The 23277-nt window shown below is 37.2% G+C and overlaps 1 protein-coding gene and 1 non-coding gene across 9 annotated transcripts in view; one reads left to right on the forward strand and one right to left on the reverse strand.

Annotated features, from left to right (window-relative positions):
- Positions 1-23277, forward strand: part of ADD3 (adducin 3) — a 130928-nt gene that overhangs the window by 23889 nt on the left and 83762 nt on the right. The gene's annotated exons all lie outside the window — the stretch shown is intronic.
- On the reverse strand, positions 15660-15766 carry LOC122709688. The gene has a single exon (XR_006345662.1). It is a non-coding gene; the product is annotated as a U6 spliceosomal RNA (small nuclear RNA).

Here is a 23277-nt window from a genome sequence, read left to right on the forward strand (position 1 = left end):
GTTCACAAAGTAATAATATGAAATAGTTCATACTCCACATTGTTGAAATAGAAATGAATAGTATCAATTTTATTTCAGTAATCAGTAAAAATAGCACCTGTAGTTGTTTCTAATTATTTAAGAGAAAAATCTCAATTATTAAAATACCTCTTTTTATCTTTTTCTAGATATGGTAGAAATGCATCATTATCCGTTTCTTTAAAAGTTTTATCACAAGGGTTATTGCAACTTGGAATTTAAATACGTTTGCATCTACAGAAGGCTAGTCTTTAGTGTAATAGTATACTGATGATTTAAACTTGTGTAGTACCTGGAACTAAGGAAATCTCTTCTAAATGAAAGGAAAGCTGTCACTTGGTGACTAAGCTTTACGTTACAATGCAAGTGACCTGTTGTTCTTGCTCAGACATTACCATCATTTTGTATTTTTAGATAGAAAGGGGGCTTTCAGTGTCATTAGCTGGGTAGCATGTTCTGAATCTATTTGGAAGGAGGGAGGTTTCAATCATACATATATTTCTGATTCTCTGTGCATTTTGAGAAATTTATTTATAAATTTGAAATACCACTGAAATGTGGGAAAGCGTGGAGTGTTTTGAATAGATGATTAGATTAGATATGAACTTTTCAAAGCTTTGTATGTGTAGGCCACATTGCTGGTGATGTTCTTGGAAATTGGTCACATCTAAAGAGTCAGTTCTTTGCCAATAGCATCTGGTTGTATTTTACATACTTTGAAAGTACTTTTTGAATTGTGAAAGAGCAAACCACATGACATCTTTTCTTACCTGATTGAAAGTTGTTTACAGTTATAGTTGAACTTTAACAAACAAAGGCATAATTGTCTAAATGCATGGATTCTTAACACGGATAACCTGAGATTCTTACAGTTACCAGCTTTTCAAATTGTCCAGACTTTTATATTATTCTAGTGACCCTGTACAGAGGTCATCTTATTGAAAGTTCTTTCAAGTTTATGGAATTTTGAAGGTACTGACCTGACTGGAATACACTGTGCTGATTGGGAACCAAGAAATGGTGTTAATTGATGTGATTGGCATTCCCCTATCCATTGCTTACAGCTTCCTACAGGTGTTACTTGTTACATACTTATATAGATCTTTGTCATACCTGATTGTGTGAGCTTTTGATGTAATAAGAGTAATCTAGGGCTTGGCCCTAGAAAAGATTTGTGAGATGTATTAAGTGGCCTGAATCTAGGCTAACCTGTGAACCGGGCAAAATATGTCCTTGGTTTCCTTAATATTCCCTTCTCAGCACCCCTTTTTTGCTTTCTTCCTCTTGACTTTCCAGGTGCTAACCTATCTCAGATAATCTCTGTTGAAATGTTAGCTGATTAGTTCACTGCTTTTCCAGAGGTGTTAAAAGTGAGGTTTTTTAATAACAAGGCTTTCAAGGTCCCTAGTGGGATAGTGGGGCTTCCCAGGTGGTACTAATGTAAAGAACCTACCTGCCAGTAAAGGAGACATAAGAGGTGGGGGTTCAGTCCCTTGGTCAGGAAGGGACTCCAGGAAGTCCCTGGAGGAAGGCGTGGCAACCCACTCCAGTATTCTTGCCTGAAGAATCCCATGGACAGAGGAGCCTGGAAGGTTACAGTCCATAGGATCGCAAAGAGTTGGTCACGACTGAGGTGACCTAGCATGCATGCACACAGTGGGATGGTGAATAATGAGTTTTAAAAGGACAGAGTCTTTGGACTGGGCCCAGGCTTGGGGTCAGGATTATAGAGCCCCACTGCCCAGTAACTCAGGCACTTGCTGTGTATAGCTACTGACTGCTTGGAATGTAACTAAGACTTAATTGAGATGTAGTGTTAAGTGGAAAATACATGCTAGATTTCTGAGACTTTGCAGAAGAAAAAGACTGTAAAGGAACTCAATTTTTAATATTTATTACATGTTGAAATGATGATATTTTGATATATTGAGTTAAATAAAATATATTGTGGCTCACATTTTATTTCTATTGGACAATGCTGTTGTAAAGAGTTTACATTGTGTTCTTACTGTTGGGAGCTTGCAGAGGTTCAGGGAAATGCCCCCTCAGGACGCCTCAGCGACAGCTCTTCCAGCTGACTTGGCTGGGCCGCTTCCTGTTATGTGCTGTTCAAAGAGCCATTGCCCACCAGCAGCCACTCTCCCCACTTCTTCTCTACCCACCACTCTGCCCACCACTCCAAATGATTGCTAGTTCCTGACCAGCTTCTTGAAGCTCAGTTCAGTTCAGTTGCTCAGTCGTGTCCTACTCTTTGCAACCCTATGGACGGCAGCACGCCAAGCCTTTCTGTCCATCACCAACTCAACGGAGTTTACTTAGACTCATGTCCATTGAGTCAGTGATGCCATCTAACCATCTATCCTCTGTCATCCCCTTCTCCTCCTGCCTTCAGTCTTTCCCAGCATCAGGGTCTTTTCCAATGAGTCAGTTCTTTGCATCAGGTGGCCAAAGTATTGGAGTTTCAGCTTCAGTCCTTCCAATGAATATTCAGGACTGATTTCCTTTAGGAAATTTCTTGAAGCTAGATGATTAAAAAGATAGATTTATAAGTACCATGTATTGGGTACCTGCCATTTATCACATAGTGTGCTAGGTACTTTACTTAAAATCTTGAATCCTCCCATCAGTTCTCAGGATCGATATTACAAATGACAAGAGATCCATGTACATTGTTCTTTGCCCTGGGTCAGCTAGTGGCAGCTATGTGGCAAAATCAAGATTCCGTCCCAAATCTCTCTGATCCCAGAGCCATTGTTCTTTCTCTTTTATTATGCTCTACTCATGTTTTCCATTAACTGTGTGTGTGTACTTTAGTCTGAAAAAGAATGCTCAATATAAAGGGGTCTCTGGCCGAATAGTGTTGACTGGTCTTTGGTTCCTTTTGTCTTGGTGAATGACCTCAGTGCTCTTCACTCCAGGTTGCCTTCCTTCCCTGTCTAGTACCTAGCAGTAGCCCAGACTTTAATGCAGAGACTTATGTTTATTGATAGCCTGTGGAGCAGGATAGATAATCTTGAGGCCTCCTGGGAAAGAGCATCCCTTCCACGTTGAAAATCAGTCAACAAAGAATGTTTCAGATGCCTTCAGGAAGAGACACAAGAGGAGAATTTCTCTAAATTCCAGGGCTATCAAATCTTAAGACTTCAGAGACTGGCCATGTAAGGAAGGGTTTTTGTTTTTAATAAAGGGTTTTTTTTTTTTTTTTAAAATAAAGGGGGTTGAAATGAAATAATGGCATATTGAGCTGGATAAGTCTTGTATAATCCTCAGTCATCTCTTAATGGCTGTGTCCTTGACATTATTGCATGAAGAATTGAGAACAAGAGAGAAATAGTCCATGTGTTGGCCTGTTTGTCTGTAAATTGGAGTAGATGTAGTCATAATTCATGAATGCTCTGGAAGGCTGGATGTGGCATTTACTCTGCTGCCTTCACTTGGCTCAAGTAAGTGGTAGTGACTTTGGAAAAAATAAGGGGAGAAAAGGAAGATCAAAGAGGTTCAAGGAGTGAAACTAGACTGGAGGTGGGCCACAGGGAGGTTTAGGCAAGTTCAAAATGCAAAGCCCTTTTATTCATGTATACACATTATATTTATAGTACTAGAAGCCATGTAAATGTAAAATACTGTTATTTCAGGGAAGAAACTGTGATATACTAGAAAGAAAATGGAATTTCTAACTAGGAGATGTAGATTCAATTCTCCCAGCTCTACCATCCCTAACCTTGTAACCCTAGGAAACTAGAGTCTGAGATAATCATTGTCTTTCTCCCTCTCTGACTTTACCTTTATGTTTTAATAAGATCATGATGAGTTTGAAAACACTTCGGATAGGCTCATGTGCTGTATTCACATTATTAGTGTTTTTATACTGTTATTTACTCTGCATCTGAAGTGTTGCTTACCTGAAACACCATTGATAGGAAAAAATGTGTACCCAAGAACACTCACATGATTAAGGGAAGTTAGAGTTAAATGGCCAGCAAGTCAGACTAATTTGGCTCTCATCCCTAGGCTTTATAAAAAGGACAGTGGCAGCCTTGTGGGTGAAGGGAATGTAGACCTAATTGCTTATTTAATTCAATCATTCATCCTTTAACCCCTTTTAAAACTTGACTTTTGTAGGTCGATTATATAATGCATGAATGTGCAAGCACACACAGTGTTCTCTTTAAGTGAAAGGCCTGATTCAATGCCTTTTTTTTTTTAAGATTTTGATATATTCATAGTAATAAACCTGGTTTGCATTTCTTTGAGGCTCATGGTCTTTGACTTCCGATCACGTTAGTAAAGGGTTGCTATAACTACCAGATGGCAGTCTTTCTTAATCCAGTGTTAAGACACCAACAGACTTACACAGAATGAATATAAGCAGAATTCAGGCACAGAATTTGAAGTATTATTTAAACTGCTCATCTTGCAAATTTAGCATAAAGAGGATAATATATTAGCATAAAGAGGATATCTATTGAATATATTCATGTTACCATGCAATTTTTTAGTTCTCAGGGCAATCCCGGAATGCATCTTTAATTTGTATTCCATGTAAAATGCTGGGTACAGGGATATTTTGCCAAATGCCAGTTTGAACTTTACTTGAGATCCATCCAGCTGGCAGATCAGTTGTGCTAATCAGATGAGCCCATTTCTGGGGAATGGAATTTCATAGCGGGAGCAGTGTTCTTGAAGTATTATTTTAAAAATAAGTAAATTTTTAATTTTAAAAGTGTAATGTGCTCTATTGAAATGTATATAGTATAAACATTGTAATATATGTCGTGCAAATACTTCATGCATTTTTGTAAATAATAAATAGCAGGAACAATAAGTTCATTGTATTGTACTCATTTGTTTTTCTTTCTATTTTGAGTTCTTATATCTTGTTTCCTCCTTAATCTCTATGAACAGGAAAGATACTGAAGTGCAGATGGGTTAACCCTAGAAACTGTAGGCAGCTAACTTTTCATGTAGAATAAGCTCTACACTGATACTCTGTTTAAAAGGTGAACTGGTAGAGAGGCTTAGTCAAAGATCACTTGGTGTAAATGAAAAGGAATTCATACACCGTAGATGGCGATTAGACCTGAAGAACTAATATGGATCCTTTTAAGCTCCAAAGTTACCCTGCGTATAAGTGTTAATATACACTTTCATGATCATGTTAGAAACCTCATGTCACAGAGTAGCATTTCCACAGCATATTCTGTAGATCATTAGTTCTAAAAGATTTCCCAGGAAAAATAGTTCCAAATATGTTTGGGAAACTGTTTTCTGTACCCTGTCTTAAAGGCTCATAATGCATATTAGCATAAGCAAAGACTGAGAAATATTGCTAAGTACTGGGATTACCTTTTTTAAAAAAGTCAGTGTATTGCAAATTGAATATGTCACATAGACCAGGGAAAGCAGCCTCTCTAGTAAAATGTATTAATATCCCATGGAACTCGTGTTTTATAGACTATACTGGGGGGAAATAATGCCTTAAGTTACATATTAACAGATCTCAGAGCTTGTTTTTGTGATTATTCCCCCTTTTTAAGGTTATATTTGGCAGTTACAGATATCTTAGCCTAGGGGGAGACATGGTTGTGCTTAAAGCTTTTGTTTTAAAATTATCTTACAAGATAACTTTACATAGAAATTTTGTAATTTTACATAGAAATGTTCATTTTTATGAGGTGTGTCTTTGCATTGATGTTGACATTATCTTTTGGGGGCATTTTGATGTTTTTTATAAATATAATTTTTCTTATACTCTAAAATTTACATATACTTTTTGTAAGCCAGATAATTTAACATGCTATTTTCCAATTATATGTTTTTTCAAGAATAAAATAAAATATAATTCAACTATTAGGTAAAGAGATGTTTTAGTAGCAATTAAAGTAGTCTGTGGGCTTTCCTCGTGGCTTAATGGCAAAGAATCCACCTACAGTGCAGGAGGTATGGGTTCGATCCCTGGGTCAGAAAGATCGCTGGAGAAGGAAATGGCAACCCACTCCAGTATTTTTGCCTGGGAAGTCCCATGGACAGAAGAGCCTGGCGGGTTACAGTCCATGGGGCTGCAAAGAGTCGGACACAACTTAGCGACTAAACAACAGACCAGTCTGTAATTGTTTTTATTTGAACTGGGAGGAGAACCAAAGATTTCAGTAACCCAAGATACTGCCATGTAATTAGTTCTATGAAATGAAGTTTTGAGACTGTCAGTCTAGACAATGACACTCTAAGAATAAACAAATTACCTACTATTTCAAAGCCTACTGTTTATTTTCTCTAACCAGAATATACATCAGGGATTTTAAGCATTTTTTGCTTTTCATGAATTTCTTAAATGACATCTGAGAATTTTTTTTAAATGTTACAGCTAAATGTGGATCTTGAATCATCCCCAGGTTGGAAAATTGGAAAGTTGTGTCATATCGTGAGTAACAGAAAATACTAAACATATTCAGGCTTCCCAGTGTGAGCTAGTGCATACATTAAATTAAACCAAAAAAGCTTAGGCAGCCATGTTTCAGGTTTTGGAATATGTAATGTATAAATATAATCTCCTACAAGAAAAGAAATAGCTCTTACCATTAACCACCAAACCAAACCATGAGACAGTATTTTATTTTCGGTTGTATTTGGAAGACCATGTTATCTGTTAGCTTTGGCTTGCCATTGGCTGAATAACTAAAAATGGCATGTTTAATGCTAAGTAGCATTTATGACTAGACCATCAAACCCCAAATGGAGTTGAGGGAGAGATATCTTTTACTGAAATATAAAAAAAGAAATTTCCCTTTAGTATTATGTTAGTACAAGATCTTTAAACTAGCTCTCTTGTGGAACATAGGTAATTAATTGTCTTATCCACAGTTTCCTTTCATCCATAAGATACTGCTTGGTGAGAAAGCCAAAAGATTAGAGTGATTACTAACTCCACCAGAAAGTAACTGCTCAGCAACAGAAACGGGATCAAATTTTCAAGCCAAATTAGACAAGCTGACTCAAAGAGAGACTCACTTGTGGAACTAACCATCCTAGCTGCCTGGAGAGGGACTCACTCTCTTACCACCAGTGATACTGTGAAGCCTTTTTGACTGTGGTTCTCACATGTTAGCCTGCATTGGAAGCAGCTGGTGGGCTTATTAAACTGTAGCTTGCTGGGCCACACCCGCACACTTTCTGATTCAGCAGTTTGGAGTAACGCCCAATAATTTGCATTTCTAACACATTTTCAGGTGATGCTGCTGTTCTGAGACCAGATTTGAGAACCGCTGTTATTTTTTTCTAGACTAGGGAATCTTTTTGAATCTTTCTTTTCCTTTCGTTCCTTTTCCACCCCCAGGCCACCCACTGTCCCCATCAAAAGCCAGCCATCTTCTGTTATGGAACTATTCCAGAAGCCTTCTTTTCTTATAAGCTTTTACTACATTGGTTTCTTTCATTTTTTAAAACCATCTACAGTGAGACAGCTTTATACAATGAAGTCAGTTTATAACTACAGTATTTTTACCAGTCTTGGAATTCTTTATGTTTTCTCCAAGCTTTGATATTTCTCACGTAAACATCCCCTTTCATAATTTAGAAAATACATGTTTTAAAGTTGTCTTGTGTAGGGGTTTTTGTGTTTTTTTTGAGGTATTGGATGTGTTTATTACCTGGATTGTGGTGCTGGTAAAATGAGTATATGCATACATCCAAACTCACTTAATTCATTAATTATGTGCAGTTTGTAAATGATTATACCTCAATAAAATTGGGAGAAAAGTCAGATATCAAAAATGGAGTCAGACCCTTTATTTCAGGGGAAGGTTAAAACTCCTGTGTCCTTTCTTAAGTCAAAGAAGGCTCTGGCTGCTCCTCAGTGTAGACTCTACCAGAAAGTCTTTATGCAGAAGTCATGTAAGTGGCCTTCCTGAGTCATGTATATGCAGCATCAACAGCGTTCTTTGTGGCTTAAGATGCTTTACCCCCACTTGAGAAAAAGCAAAAAAGTTAGTTGTTGAGAGGTAGGTCGGAGCTTCTAGTCTGTGAGGTGGTTGACACAGAAGTGGATGCTGCTCAGCCTGCAGGGTTGGGCCATGCTTGGAAGCATGACTGTGTGTGCAACAAGAAGGTCATTCCATCGTGCTATAGTAAGAGCTGTGGGAATGACTTGTTAGGGAGTTGCCACTGAGTGTGTCCAAGGAGATTGGTGTTTCCTCCATTGCTAGGGAAGGGCAGCACTCACACTGGGGCCTTCGCTGCCATTGCCATGCCCAGGCATTAAGCTTCAGGGACAGCCTTGTCATTCCTTCCTTCTACCATGGACTTCACGAGATTCACGAGCAGCTTCAGATCACCTGTGTGGCTTCAACTCGTTACTCCTTGTCCTTTCCAGAGAAACCTATATTTCTTTTTTTGTTATATACTTCAGGTGTATGACATAATTTGACATCTGAATATACTACAAATTGATCACCACCACAAGTCTAGTTACCATTTATTTCAACTTTTAAATAGATGATTCCCACTCTCTGAGGTATTGTCATATATGTGATCTTCTCATTTCATGCTGGCATTTTAGGGTAGGAGGATACTATGTCAATAGCAGGGTGTGCAGATTACTGCCTAGCAGTCAAAAGTAGTGTCAGGACTAGCCTGCTGGAGTTAGAAGTTAGGTGAAGAGCATTAGACTATTCCTCTTCAAGGAACTGTTCTTTTGTTATCTCAGTCCCTTCCTGGCTTGTGGTTAATCAGACTAGTGCTTTTCTTGCTTTCCAGAAATAGGCCAGGTACTGAGTTCTGAGAATGAGCAGGTGGGTTTCTGGAGGATGGACAGTTATAGGAGCACTGGGTACATCATAATAAAAAAGTGAGAAAATGCTACATGTAATGAACTGTTCATAAACGTCAGAGGTCATCTAGTCCACCTTTCTCATTTGACATGGTAAAAGTGGAACATTCCCCAGACTTGCTGCCCAAGGTCATAGAGCCAGCCGTATACAGGTCACTTGACCACTGGTTCCGTCTTGCCTCAGGGCTCTTGCTATTCTTTGACACTGGCACGAAGGGAAATTTTGTGGCACATTGGGGTAGTAACTAGCCACATAGTTCAACTTCTTAAAAATTAATGGCACACAATATTTATTTTTGAAATTGTAATGTTTTTGGTGATTTAAAAATCTATGTAAATCCAAAGAAATTACTGCCATTTCATGGCATATATTGTGTGCATGTGTGTGTTTCATTTTTTAAAAATGTTTGTTTCTGACTGTAAGAAAGCCCATTATAAAATGTTGAGGAAATATAGATACAAGTTAGTAAATAAAAACCAAGAATAAATCATCCCCCAGAGAGAGCCTAATACGTTACAGTCACTTTGGTACTTTGCTGTTGTTGTTTGGTCACTTAGTTGTGTCTGACTCTTTGTGACCCGGTGGACTGCAGCACGCCAGGCTTCCCTGTCCTTATCTATCCCCCAGAGCTTGCTTAAACTCATGTCCATTGAGTCAGTGATGCCATCCAACCATCTCGTCCTCTGTCACCCCCTTCTCCTCCTGCCTTCAGTCTTTCCCAGCATCAGGGTTTTTTCTAATGAGTTGGCTCTTTGCATTAGGTGGCCAAAGTATTGGAGCTTCAGAATTCAGTGACTTAATGTAACCATTTACTTTTCACTATGTGACCTTCAGTGTAAATGGGAGAGGGGTGATTTTGAGATCCAGGCCCATCCAGGATCTTCAGATCCTGCACTAGATCTTGAATCTTCTGCAGCTGGCAATCACAATACAGTGTGGGAGTGGACTACACAGGAGTGTGAATACCAGGAGGTTGGACTCACTGGGGCCATCTTAGAGGCTGCCCACCACAAATACCAATGGTGTTTTAGGTAAATCATTAGGGAAGTTGTTGTTTCCACAGATTTCCAACCTTTATCTTATATGGAGATGTTAGACATTGCCAGCATTGCTTGTCTGAATGAGGTTTGGATGAGAATACCCTCAGTGGAAGAAAAGTGATGTAGCTTTTTTTCTCTTCTTGGTGAAGACAGATCATGTAAAACATTTGCCAAGATTGAGAGGTGATTAATGGGCCAGGTTACCTGAAACATAATTGAGCAAATTCACACTGGCAGGATTATATAGCACACATCCAAAACCAATTAATACATGTACTAATTGATACATGTGTACTTTACAGTAAAACAAATAACCCCACTCAAAAAAATGGGCAGAAGACTTAAATAGACATTTTTCCAAAGAAGGCATACAGATGGCCAGAAGGCACATGAAAAGATGCTCCACATCGCTAATTATTAGAAAAATGCAAATCAAAACTACAATGAGGTATCACCTCACATCAGCCAGAATTGCCATCATCAACCAGTCTTCAAATAGTAACTGCTGGAGAGAGTGTAGAGAAAAAGAAACCCTTCCGCAACATTGGTGGGAATGTAAATTGGTGTAGCCACTATGAAAAGAGGGTGGAGTTTCCTCCAAAAAACTGAAAATAGAGTTAACCATATAATCCACCAATCCCACTCTTGGATGTATACCTACACAAAACTGTAATTCAAAAAGATACATGGACCCCTTTATTCACAGCAGCACTATTTACAATAGCCAAGACATAGAAACAGCCTAAATGTCCATCAACAGATGAATGGATACAGAAGATGTGAGATAGATAGATAGATATGTATATGTATATCTGGTTGTAAAGGTGGCACAGTGGTAAAGAATCTGCCTGCCAGTGCAGGAGGCTCAGGTTTGATTTCTGGGTTAGGAGGGGCCCCTAGAGTATGACATGGCTGCCCACTCCAGTATTCCTTCCTAGAAAATTCCATGGACAGAGAAGCCTGGCAGGCTGCAGGGTCCATGGGGTCTCAAAGAGTCAGACATAACTGAGCATACACACATACTTTATGGTAATTTTTTTTAATGGTTATCTGCAGTTAGTGGTTATTGCAAATTTAAGTACTCTTTTATTTCATTGCAGTAGTAATTTATAGTAAAGATTTTATCATGGTGAAATTTCCATGTGAGGGAATTTAGACTTCATTCTTTGGCAAATGGGGGATTCATTGAAGAATTTATAGGAAAAGGAGTGATGGGGTCAGATTGGTTTAAAAAATTTCATTTTGGCAACAATATTTAAAAGTAGATTGAAAGATGAAGGATTGAAGGCAAAGAGATTGTTGTAGTAGTCCAGGAGAGAGAGAATGAACGTCTGAAATGAATTAGTGGTCTCAGGGATAAAGAGGAAGAGAGAGGAAGAGTCCTGAGAGGAAAAATGGTAAAATCAGAAGGAGCTGGTTAGTACCCTGATGTAGGAGGTAAAGGTCCTGTTAAAGAAACTCCTGGTTTTCTGGCATAGAGAAAGAAAGCTGTGACAAAGACCTCATCTATTTCTATAGAAGGATGTGTGGGAAATAAAGAGTTTGATTTTTCAGCATGTGAATGTTGAGAGACTTGGACAGCAGTAGGAGATATCAAGTGAGCAACTGAACATTTTGTATAAAGCACAAGGAGTTTGACAGGACTGGAAATACAGATTTGTGAATGGGAGAGGAGGATGATAGTTGAGGTTGTGGGAGGCAGATGAGGTTGTCCAAGGTGAATGTGCAGAGTGAAAGAAGTATGCCAAAGGTGAAACTTTGTCAGATACCAAGGTATAAAACAATTCTTTTTGTAGTTACAACCCAGACCAAAAAATATCATTGTAGGGATCCATTCTAATCCCAGCCCTGCTTGAGATTACATAGATAGAAGTACCAGGACTCCTCTGTGACTTTGAAGAAATCACTTCAAATCTCTGAGCCTGTTTCTTCATCATTAAAATAAGGAGGTTGTTTCAGACCACTGATTCTCAAGGTTTTTTTTCTTGCAGGGTTATGTGTAATGTTCACATGCATAGCACATTTCTACTTGTGTGCTCAGAATTATGGGCAAATTCATTGCTCTGATTCTCTTTGTCATACAAGAAATGGCAAGTAAATGAGTTATGTTAATATAAAGATAATTTTAGGTCTGTTCCATTATATATTTCAAGAAGCAAATATTTTGCAAATTTGAGTATTTAAATCAGCAAGAAGCTACTTGTAATAGATAAGCTCACAGTTGATAGGCATGTGCCAAAGAAACCATACTTAAAACTCACAATCTAGTTAGGTCACTTCCTAAACTCTTTTGGGGACACAGGCTACTTTGAGAATCTGATGAAAGCTATGGACTCTCCCCAGAAAAGAATACATATAATTTTTGTATTTGATTTAAGGGAATCCAAATTAATTTTTCTAAAGTTACTCATTCCAGGAAGCTCTTGGAATTCATGAGTCCTGTATTAAATTCCTTATCTTAGAAAAATCTTCTCCTGGAAGATTTTATGACTTTATATGTTGTAAAAGGAGTCCTCATTCTTCGAAAATGCACTTTGTGATTAGATAATTATAGGTAAGGAATTCTATAGTTGTTCTAAAATAATGTTGTATCTTAAAGGCATTATTGCTTATATCAGAGATTGTCATAATTAGAAAACAGTTACTTGTCTGGGGGCAAACTGGAAACTATATTAACATTGAGAAGAATAAGGTGATTTAAAGCACAGCTATATTGAAATGTGCTGTGTGCTTAGCTGCTCAGTCGTGTCTGACTCTGTGACCCCATGGACTAGCCCACCAGGCTCCTCTGTCCATGGGATTCTCTAGGCAAGAATACTGGAGTGGGTGCAATGCACTCCTCCAGGGGATCTTCCCAACCCAGAGATCGAACGCAGGTCTCCCACATTGCAGGCAAATTCTTTACTGTCTCAGCTACCAAGGAAACCCATTTTATGCTAACATTCTATATTACCTTCTCAGGAGGAGGGCATTGAGGGCAGCCAGAAGGTTACGAAGAGCCCAGGCCTTCAGGAGGTTTGATGAGTACACAAGTATTTTGCTTGTTTATGACAACATGTTTGTCAAATTCAGTCTTGCCCAAGTGACTTGGAAATGTTTAGGAGTATATATGATAGATGAACTAGAAAAAAAATTCTTTAAATAAAATCCTATAAGAATAATCCTATGTGAGAAATAATCCTACAGATATTTTTACCAAAAAGCCTTATACTTTTAAAAGAGAAAAAATAATTCATTTCAATTAATGCTACTTTTAATCAGGGAATATTCTGGAATTACATATAATATGAATTTTAGTTTAGTGTTAGCATATTTAGTTTAGCTTTAGCTTTATTATATGATACTAACAATCTTACTCATAACTGATTGTGTCTGGTACTTTTTTCCATCAAGTTTTTCACATCTTAAACTCAGGAACCAAATCTAATTATCCTGGTAATTACAAATAAGTACTTCTTCAACAGTTTCCATCATCCAGTTATTTCATAAGAAGGTTTCCACTAATGGTGAAACAATTTTATTCTTTGTTTAAAAATAAATACCTACCAAAGAAAATTTAAATTAATTTTGATCTAAATTAATATTTAAAAGTTTGAGAAAAAGTAGAATGCATGTTTTTTCACTTCAGAATTTTAATGGGTTACCTTTTATTTTGTTTTTCATGAATCATTATGTATTTCAGCTTTTTGGCAAATTGCATGCACTGGGGCAGTAATGATTAATCCTGGTTCAGTGGTCAAGAATGTTGATTTAAAAAACTTATTTTCAGGCTGTGGAACAGCCTAAGGAGGACACAGTGATTTTGTTTGCATTTCAGTTGTGCTGGAGACCTTGGTCTATATGGTTGTTGGGCCCAGTCCAATTTTTAGTCAATCTGCTCTTTACAAGTGAACATCTCTTTCTGCTCTGGTAGTAACTGTAACTTGAGGTTGTCTTAGTCCTTAAAGCCAGATGAATTTTTTTCCTGAAATAAACTTTAAGCACTAATAAAATAAGATTAATATATTCATCAAGTTTTTTGGTATGTTAAAATCATATAATAAGAAACGTTTCAAATCCAGGCATGTGTATTTTTGAAAGAAGTAGAATTTATTTTCAGGTGTATCCGAATAATGTTTTTAGAGAAAGCTCTTAACATTATCATGTAAAGAAATTGATCCCCCACCTTAGTATTTTCTAACAATTCTATTTTTAAAGTATAGTTAGTCTTTCCTTGGTGCTTCCCTGATAGCTCAGTTGGTAAAGAATCTGCCTGCAATGCAGGAGACCCTGGTTCGATTCCTGGGTCAGGAAGATCCCCTGGAGAAGGGAAGGCTACCCACTGCAATATTCTTGGGCTTCCCTTGTGGCTCAGCTGGTAAAGAATCCACCTGCAATGTGGGAGACCCCTGTTCGATCCCTGGTTTGGGAAGTTCTCCTGGAGAAGGGAAAGGCTACCCACTCTAGTATTCTGGCCTGGAGAATTCCATGGGTGGTTCTTTTTTTTTTTTTAATTTTTATTTATTTATTTATTTTTTGTCATACATTGATATGAACCATGGGTGGTTCTTATGACTTTCTACCTTTACTATCTACGTTCCATTTGGATATCTCTAGATATTTTACTTACCCATTTGCTGTTACTCCACTTTTATGGTTAAATTACTCAGTCCAATTTTAATTCTTATGTTTCAACCAAGGATGAATAGCTTGGGAAGAATAACATGGTGAAAAGAACCAATCTTTCTTCAAGGGGAAAAAGATATCACCATTGGAAGCCACACTTTTCCACTGAATAAGTTCTCTCAAGACAGACTGGGAATTTTTAAAAGCTATGTTAATCCATTGAAACTAAGATGTTGTTTTCAAATTATTTCATGGGGTTCTAAATTCTTCATTCGATAAATATTTTAATTCTTGCTGTTACTCAACAGGATAAAGGATGCAAAGATAAACCAAAAATAGATCCTTTCCTTAAGGAATATCAAATTGCTTCGAGAGAACATGCTGTATACTTATATGTATAAAGTGGTGAAGACTTTATACAGACTTTATACAGACATCAATGACTGGGAGTTCAAAGGAAGGATTGATTTTTGTATTTGGAAAGAGAATCAGGGATGGTATTCTTTTGAATCTTGTATAAGAAAATTCGCTAAATACTTAGTAGAAAAAGAAAACTTATGGTTATATTAATTAGACTTCATAGGTATGAGTATATCCTATGGGAGACATTATGTGAAAATTTAGTCACTGTATTATTGTGTCTTCCGGCCTATTAGGTCGTTGGCTCCTTGACAGTAAGAATCGTGTATTTTTATGGTTTTAATGCTTGATGAAGCATTATAAAATACTGGTTTGAAAATATTGATTTAAAATTGGAAAAGAAAAAACCCTGAAATACTGTCATAATGCAGGACAATTTGTTCCTTTTTTTGTTTGTTTTATGTGCTGAGATCCAGTATGATTCTGAAGTAATGTTTACAATGTGCCTTAAGGTTTATCCATGTGTGACAGATTCTACTAAGATGAAGTATTTGTCTTCTTAAAGACAGTGGAATTTTGGGTGTTTACCCAAAGACAATGAAAACACTGATTCAAAATATATATACAGCCCTGTGTTTATTGCAGCATTATTTATAGTAGCCAGTATAGATGCAGCCTCAGTACCCATCAATAGATGAATAGATAAAGAAGATGTGATTGATAAATTGATATATATATCATTATATATAACATGACTAAATTATTATATAACATTATGTATGTTTATATATTATATCTTTTTTTTTTTTTTTTAAATATGGAACGCTTCACGAATTTGCGTGTCATCCTTGCGCAGGGGCCATGCTAATCTTCTCTGTATCGTTCCAATTTTAGTATATGTGCTGCCGAAGCGAGCACTGTATATTATATCTTATATATTTTTTGTTCAGTCGCTCAGTCCTGTCTGACTCTTTGTGACCCCATGAACTGCAGCACTCCAGGCTTTCCTGTCCTTCACTATCTCCCAGAGTTTGCTCAAACTCATGTCCTTTGAGTCAATGATTCCATCCAACCATCTCATCCCCTGTCACCCCCTTTTCCTCCTACCCTCAATCTTTCCTAGCATCAAGGTCTTTTTCAGTGAGTTCACATCACATATAATATTCATGCATTATATATGTAATATATAATGTTTATATAATGGAGTATTACTCAGCCATATAAAAGGATGAACTCTTGCCTTTGTAACAATATGAATGGACCTAGAGGATATTATCCTAAGTGAAAGAAGTTAGAGAAAGACAAATGGCAATGATTTCACTTATATGTGGAATCTAAAAAAACAAATGAGCAAAACAGAAACAGTCATAGATATAGGAATAGAGTCTTATAGTAGGAGCAGTGTTCTTGGAAGTATAGTTATTTTAAAAATAAGTTAATTTTTACTTTTAACACATTACTGACCAGGGGATTTTTGTAGAAACTAACACCAGTAGCATTAATACATCTCCAGTCAATAATGTGTTTAAATCCTCAGGGGAGCTCCTGGTGTAAATCTCAGTCTGAGAGCAGGAGATGAGATGTCCCAGCTCAAACAGTAAGGCAGAATGACTTAAAAGCGAGTTCCTCCTTCCTCCACCTTTTGTTCTATTCAGGCCGTAGAATTGATGCTTTTGAACTGTGGTGTTGGAGAAGACTCTTGAGAGTCCCTTGGACTTCAAGGAGATCCAAGAAGTCAATCCTAAAGGAAATCAGTCCTGAATATTCACTGGAAGGACTGATGCTGAAGCTGAAACACCGGTACTTTGGCCACCTGATGTGAAGAACTTACTCATTGGAAAAGACCCTGATGCTGGGAAAGAGTGAAGGCAGAAGGGGACGACTGAGGATGAGATGGTTGGATGGCATCACTGACTTAATGGACAGGAGTTTGAATGGGCTCCAGGAGTTGGTGATGGACAGGAAAGCCTAGCATGTTGCAGTCCCTGGGGTCACAGAGTTGGACACAACTGAGCGACTGAACTGAACTGAGGCCTTCAAAGGATTAGATGATGCCCATTCACATGGACATCCCCTGGGGAGGGCAGTCTATAAACCCACTGGTTGAAATTCTATCTTATCCAGAAACACCCTCACAGACACACCCAGAAATAACGTTTAATCTGGACATCTGTAGCCTGTCAAGCTGACACATGAAATAAACTATCATGGGCACTAAGACCCTTTCAGCACCAGGGTTGCTAGAGAAGTTGAAGAGAGGAATTTCCTTACAGCTTAAAGAAACTGATGTTCAACTGTTGTGCAGAAACAACCATACTATAAGGAGGATAGTATATTCTGTTAATAAATAATAATGAGACCTTCAAGAATCTATTCTGAGGTGGTCAAAATACTTGGTGTAGCTCATGGGAATAACTGCAAACACAATAAGAAAGATAGAGCTTTTACTTTTGTTAGTGAGCAAATACAACTTCCCAGTAGTACAGTAAATATAATCCAGATGGCTGAGAGCATAAGATCATAGCAGAAGGGGGGAAATACACTCAACAATTTACCATTAGTCATCTTTCTACATTTTCACATTTAATTCAATAGTAATAAAAAGGATGCTGTTAGATTCACTCTAAAGTAGGTGAATGTAAATAATGCCAGTTTCTGTTTGGACTTAATGTGAAAATTTCTTTTTTGTGGCAGATGATAATGGAGTATGAAAGCTTTTCACTTCTCAGCGAGCATTCCTCAATATATTATCTTTTGGGTTATTGCTGTTAGAAGCTGTCTTAACTGGATTCTATGAGGTCACTGTTGGGTGTTTAGACATATTTTAAGTCAGCATTTCTAGTTATACTCATGCTGAATAATAGAATAGCATATGTACAATAGAATCAGGTACATATGCTCTAATATCCAATATTTTTCTTCTTCTGTGAACTTAAAGTAGCAAGGTTTATTTCACAGAATGTACTTGAGTTTTTTTTTTTTTTTTTTTTCAGTTTGATTTTTTTTTTAACTTAAAAACAGTAAATGGAATCTTCACTGATAATTAGTAGTCTAATCTTGCAGGGAAGTTAATAGAACCACTGATTCCTTTTCCTTGATCATTAATGTTTTCACTGAGTAAAGAAATGAGTAAGAGTTTCCTGGAATAGAAATCTTAAATGAAAATTTAATTCTAATGTGTATACTGATTGACATAATGTCAAGCTGGAAAAAATACCAGAAGGAAACAGGAGAAAGCTGGAGTGATAAAACATTCAGACAGGTGTATTCACAATATTTGATTAAACTGTTGAACTTCTTGCCCAAGTGTTCTGAATTATTTTGGCGATGTGTGGATATAGAATATAGTGGTAAATCAGCATCTTTACGTAGACTGCTAAGCTAATTATCACTCTTACCCTTAATTTCAGAAATACTACATGTGGTACTTTCTGAACATTACTTTGCTTTAAAATATTCATATTTTGGGCTAAGTGTTGAGAACAGTGCTCCATATTTGGCAGAGTTAATAAGAAATCTGATTTGCTTCTAAGTGAAGGAAATGGGCTTCCCTGGTGGCTCAGCTGGTAAAGAACCCGCCTGCAGTGTGGGAGACCTGGGTTCAATCCCTGGGTTGGGAAAATCCCTGAAGAAGGGAACGGCTACCCACTCCAGTATTCTGGCCTGGAGAATCCCATGGACTACGGTCCATGGGGCCACAGAGTCGGACAGGACTGAGCGACTTTGACTTTCATGCTTTCAAGTGTGCATCTGTGGATGAATGGATAAACCTGCTATGAGATATAAATACAATAGAATATTACTCAGCCTTTTAAAGGAAGAAAATTCTGACATGCTACAACATGGGTGAATCTTAGGGGCATTATGCTAAGTGAAATAAGCCAGTTAAAAAAGACAAATACTTTATGACTCCACTTATGTGAGAATCTAAGATTTTTGACTACTTGAAGTGACGGAAAATACAATGGTGGTTCACCAGGGGATGGGGAGGGGAAATAAGTTATTTCTTAATAGGGTTGGAGTTTCGGTTTTATCAGACAAAAGAGCTATGGGGGTGGACGGTGGCGATGGGTGTGTGGCGTTATGAATATATTGAATACCAGTAAACTCTACACTTCAACATGGTTAAGATCGTGAATTCTATGTTGTGTGTATTTTATCACAATGGAGTTGAAAATTTTCACATATTAATTATTGAGGTGATGAAATTATCTAAAGTTCAAGTCTCTATAAATGCTTATAATGTTAATAACTTATTATTTTTACTTGATTTTTCATATTATAAGCCTAAGAAAATCCTAATAAAAAAACTGATATGCTGAAAGTTTGTTTCTAAAGTATACCTAAGAATATAGATGCAGGTGTCAAAAGACTTGGATTCCAGTCCTAATCCTGCCGTTTATTAACTGTGTCCTTGATAGGTTTTTTTCTGTTTAATGGAGGTATAACTTTTCATAGTTGTTTTAAGCATAAAATGAAACAGTAGTTATGAAAGTATATTGTAAACTAGAAGGCACTGTGCACATAGAAGGGGCTATGTAATCTTTTTGCAATCTGGACTTTCTTTGCACAGTATGTTTTATTAGATGACATAAAAGCCCATCATGCCAATTTTCTTGATGGAATTAGACAGTAACAGTAAAAATGGAACACTTACTGTACATTCAGGCTAACCACTATGAAATCTTTTGGCCTAGCTGAACATGCAGACTATTATAGTGCCTGTGGTAGCATATGAGCTTATGACCTGAAGGCTGTTGAATTACAAACATTTTTATAAATCAGCAAAGACATTAATCCAAAATCACATCACAATCCCAAGTGTTCTTAATGGAATAACTAGCTGCATCTCCAATGCATCTCCTTCATCTCCAAGGCTTCGACTTGAGGGGAAACCTTAATCCCTGAGCTGACATAATTCAGAAGGGTTCTGACGAGCCTCAAATATATAATTAGTTTCATGAATAAATTGCACATCAGAGTGACTTCCATTTTTGCATTTGCAAAATGTCCCTGGATTGAATGGTATGCTGGTTCCTTTAATGATCAATTTCAGGAACAAACTTATATATACGTGTGTGTGTATACTTATGGGCTTCGTGTGTGTGTGTGTGTGTGTGTGTGTGTGTGTATACTTATGGGCTTCCCTAGTGGCTTAGGTTGTAAAGAATATGCCTGTAATGTGGGAGACTCAGGAACAAACTTATATATACGTGTGTGTGTGTGTGTGTGTGCGCGCGCGCGTGTGTGTGTGTGTGTGTGTGTGTGTGTGTGTGTGTGTACTTATGGGCTTCCCTAGTGGCTTAGGTTGTAAAGAATATGCCTGTAATGTGGGAGACTGGGTTCAGTCCCTGGGTTGGGACCCCTAGAGAAGAGAATGGCTACCCACTTCAGACTGAAGAATTCCATGGACAGAGGAGCCTGGCGGGCTACAGTCCACTGGGTCGCAGAGTCGGACACGACTGAGCAACTAACACTTTTATATGTACTTGTATATACTTATACTTTAATATTTATAAAAAGCAGGAGAGTGCAAGTAAGAACTACCAAAGATTTAAAAAGTTAGTCTTGACCTCTTTTTATGTTGAGAATTAAAATTAATTTGAAGATTACAGCTCAGCTGAAGTTGAGGGTTTCCCCCCTTCACAAACAATAGTAGATATAATTTTTAGAAACAGGGGAATACCTTTCCTTATGCTTTGGGAAGAAATGGAATTTTTTGTTAAATAACTCCAGACTTGGGATAGAAAGTGAAAAATGAACTTCATGGTTTAGGGTGTTGATTTGTTCTGACCAAGAGTTAACAGAGGCAATGGGAAATGGACAAATCAGATTTTTCATTTAGTCAACACTGAATAGATTCACAGAAGTATTGAACAAAACCACTGGCATAGATTTAAGATACAAGATCCTTATCTCCAGTCCCTCCCAAGTGAAACGTGATGAAGTTACTTTATAGCCCATCTTCCTCAGAGGTACCCTCATCATATATCTAGGGCAAATGGAGAACTCATGATGGGTTTTCTTCAGCTTCCAAAGGGACTTTTTGGACAGTAGCTATACTAGTGGGAAACTTGGAATTATTATTAGATTACTTTGGTTCTTTCCAGAGCTGTGTCTTTATTAGAAAGTTGTTTGGATTCCTGTGGTCAGTGTTATAAGGAAACACTAGGTTATTAACAGTTTCCAATGGTTTCCTTAAGAGTTCCTTTGGTTGCAAAATCTTTTGATGCCTTTGTTGATAAGAGGTGGGGCGAGGGTAGTTACTCGGTGACACAGATTCTTAAGAAATCTTTGATACTTGCATGTTCTTTTCTCATAACCCCAGTTCTCCCCTTCACTACCCCATCCTACTTAACACTTTTCTAACTGCTTATTATGTGACAACTAACTTTACTCTATATTGAACATATTACATTGTTGTTATGTGTCCAAAAATAATTGTCAGTAATTTTTCCTAATAGTTTGCTCTAGAAACTTCTTCCTTTGAAAAGATGTGGGAAAGCATTTTGACTTAACCAAGAGTGACTTTGTTTTTAGCCACTAGATCTCTTTATCTCTCTATTCATAGATGAGAGAAAGATGTTTTCAACTTGGAATACATTCTTTGTAACATGGGGTGAACTTTGTACATAAACATGTCAAAAGATATTAAATGGATCGTTTGGTATAATGAATGATTCTACCATTTTAGAAATGGTGATTTTGTGGTGTCTATATACGATGTTACTTTTCCAATATGTTATTTTAAAATCATGGGCTATTACCGAGTGCATTCTTGGGACATACTAATGGGACATGCTTAAAGCATTTAGAATATTTATTTCAAAGAGAAAAGATATATACTAAAAACTGATTACAGTGGATATTACAACACATGGTATAAATTCTGAGAAATGCTTGTGACTCACATGTGAGATGAAAATAATCAAGAAGGGATCAGTGACTTGCCTGAAGGATTTGGCTGTAAAATCTAATGGGAAGGCGGCTTTTTGATACAGTGAACTAGAAAAGCACAAGGATTTATAAAATAGGTAATGACTTTGAATTAAAAGATGTAACTTTTGTGATATCATGAAGCATATTCTCTAAAAAGTTCTGTGCAGGTCTAGAATGTGAATGCTATAGAATTTTATAAATCAGTTTTTAATTTTTTTAAATTAGCTTTTGATTTTTAGTGAGATAGTTAAGTACAAGGAATGACCTTTCATGGGGAAAAACTTAATTCCATTTTGCTCATACTAGTTAAATTGTTTTTTAAATAAACATAAAAAAAAATGAAAATTAAAGGGACTATATTTTGCTTTATAAAGGACTTTAATTTTGTCTGTCTTTTCTTCCCTTTAATTTCGTAACATTGTTAATAATACCTACTTTTGGATTTGGGCAGTTCCTAATGATTTTGCATGTATTCTTCTCACTAAGAACCAAAACATGTTGATTTGGGGTTATTTTAATTTTCCCCTGAACATATATTTGCATTAATGGTGCTTAACCCCTTCCTGCTCATTTGAACCCCAGTGTACCTTTTTGGTCCTAAGATTTAAAAAAACAATCCAGGAACTCCCCTGGTGGTCCAGTGGCTAGGACGCCACACTCCCAGTGCAGGGGGACGGGCAGGTTCGTTCCCAGGTCAGGGAACTAGATAGATCCCACATGCCACAACTAAAGATCCTGTGTGCCACAGCTAAGATCGACACAGCCAAATAAATAAAAGGAAATAATAAAAAAAAAATTAAGGAAAATAAAAAATAATCCAATTAGAATTTTTAAACAATTACATTTTGTGCTACGATTATTGCATTACAGAAGCACCCCTATATGCTTCCTGTGTGTCAGCATATCCAGGATGACTGTTCTGTCCCCAGTCATCCCAGGCGTCCTAGCAGTAGGCAGAAATAGCAAGTTCGATAGCCGCCCCCTGCAGGGATTATATCTTGACTAGGGAGAGGGGTGGAAGAGTTGCTGATGTAGAAAGTAGATTTCACTTTCTCACTAAGAAAACTGTCTTGTACTCTAAATAAACCTCCTTAACTTTGGGTTGGTAGGACTGGGAGAAGAACATGGAAAATCTATTTTTAGGCATCCTTTATTTTTATCTTCATTTCTTCAGAGACTCAAAGTTGAGAACTAATGCACTAGTTCACTAGTACTCAAATATGACTGTTCTTTGAAGCTATCTAAGAAGCTTAAAAAAATACTGATGTTTGGGTCTCACCCCCAAGATTCTGATTTAAATGGTACGGGATGCAGCCTGGGTATTGGGATTTTTTTAAAACTCATGTAATTCTGTTTTGCGGCAAAGTTTTAAAATCATGGCTGTGATTGAGTACAACTAAACTAGACAGAGTACTTTATAAAATGTGTCCTTTACAGTAAGTTGTGAGTAGTATAACTTCATGGAAGGCAAGAAGCTTGTGTCCCACTGT

Source organism: Cervus elaphus, chromosome 15 (assembly GCF_910594005.1).
Source record: "Cervus elaphus chromosome 15, mCerEla1.1, whole genome shotgun sequence".
NCBI lineage: Eukaryota > Metazoa > Chordata > Mammalia > Artiodactyla > Cervidae > Cervus > Cervus elaphus.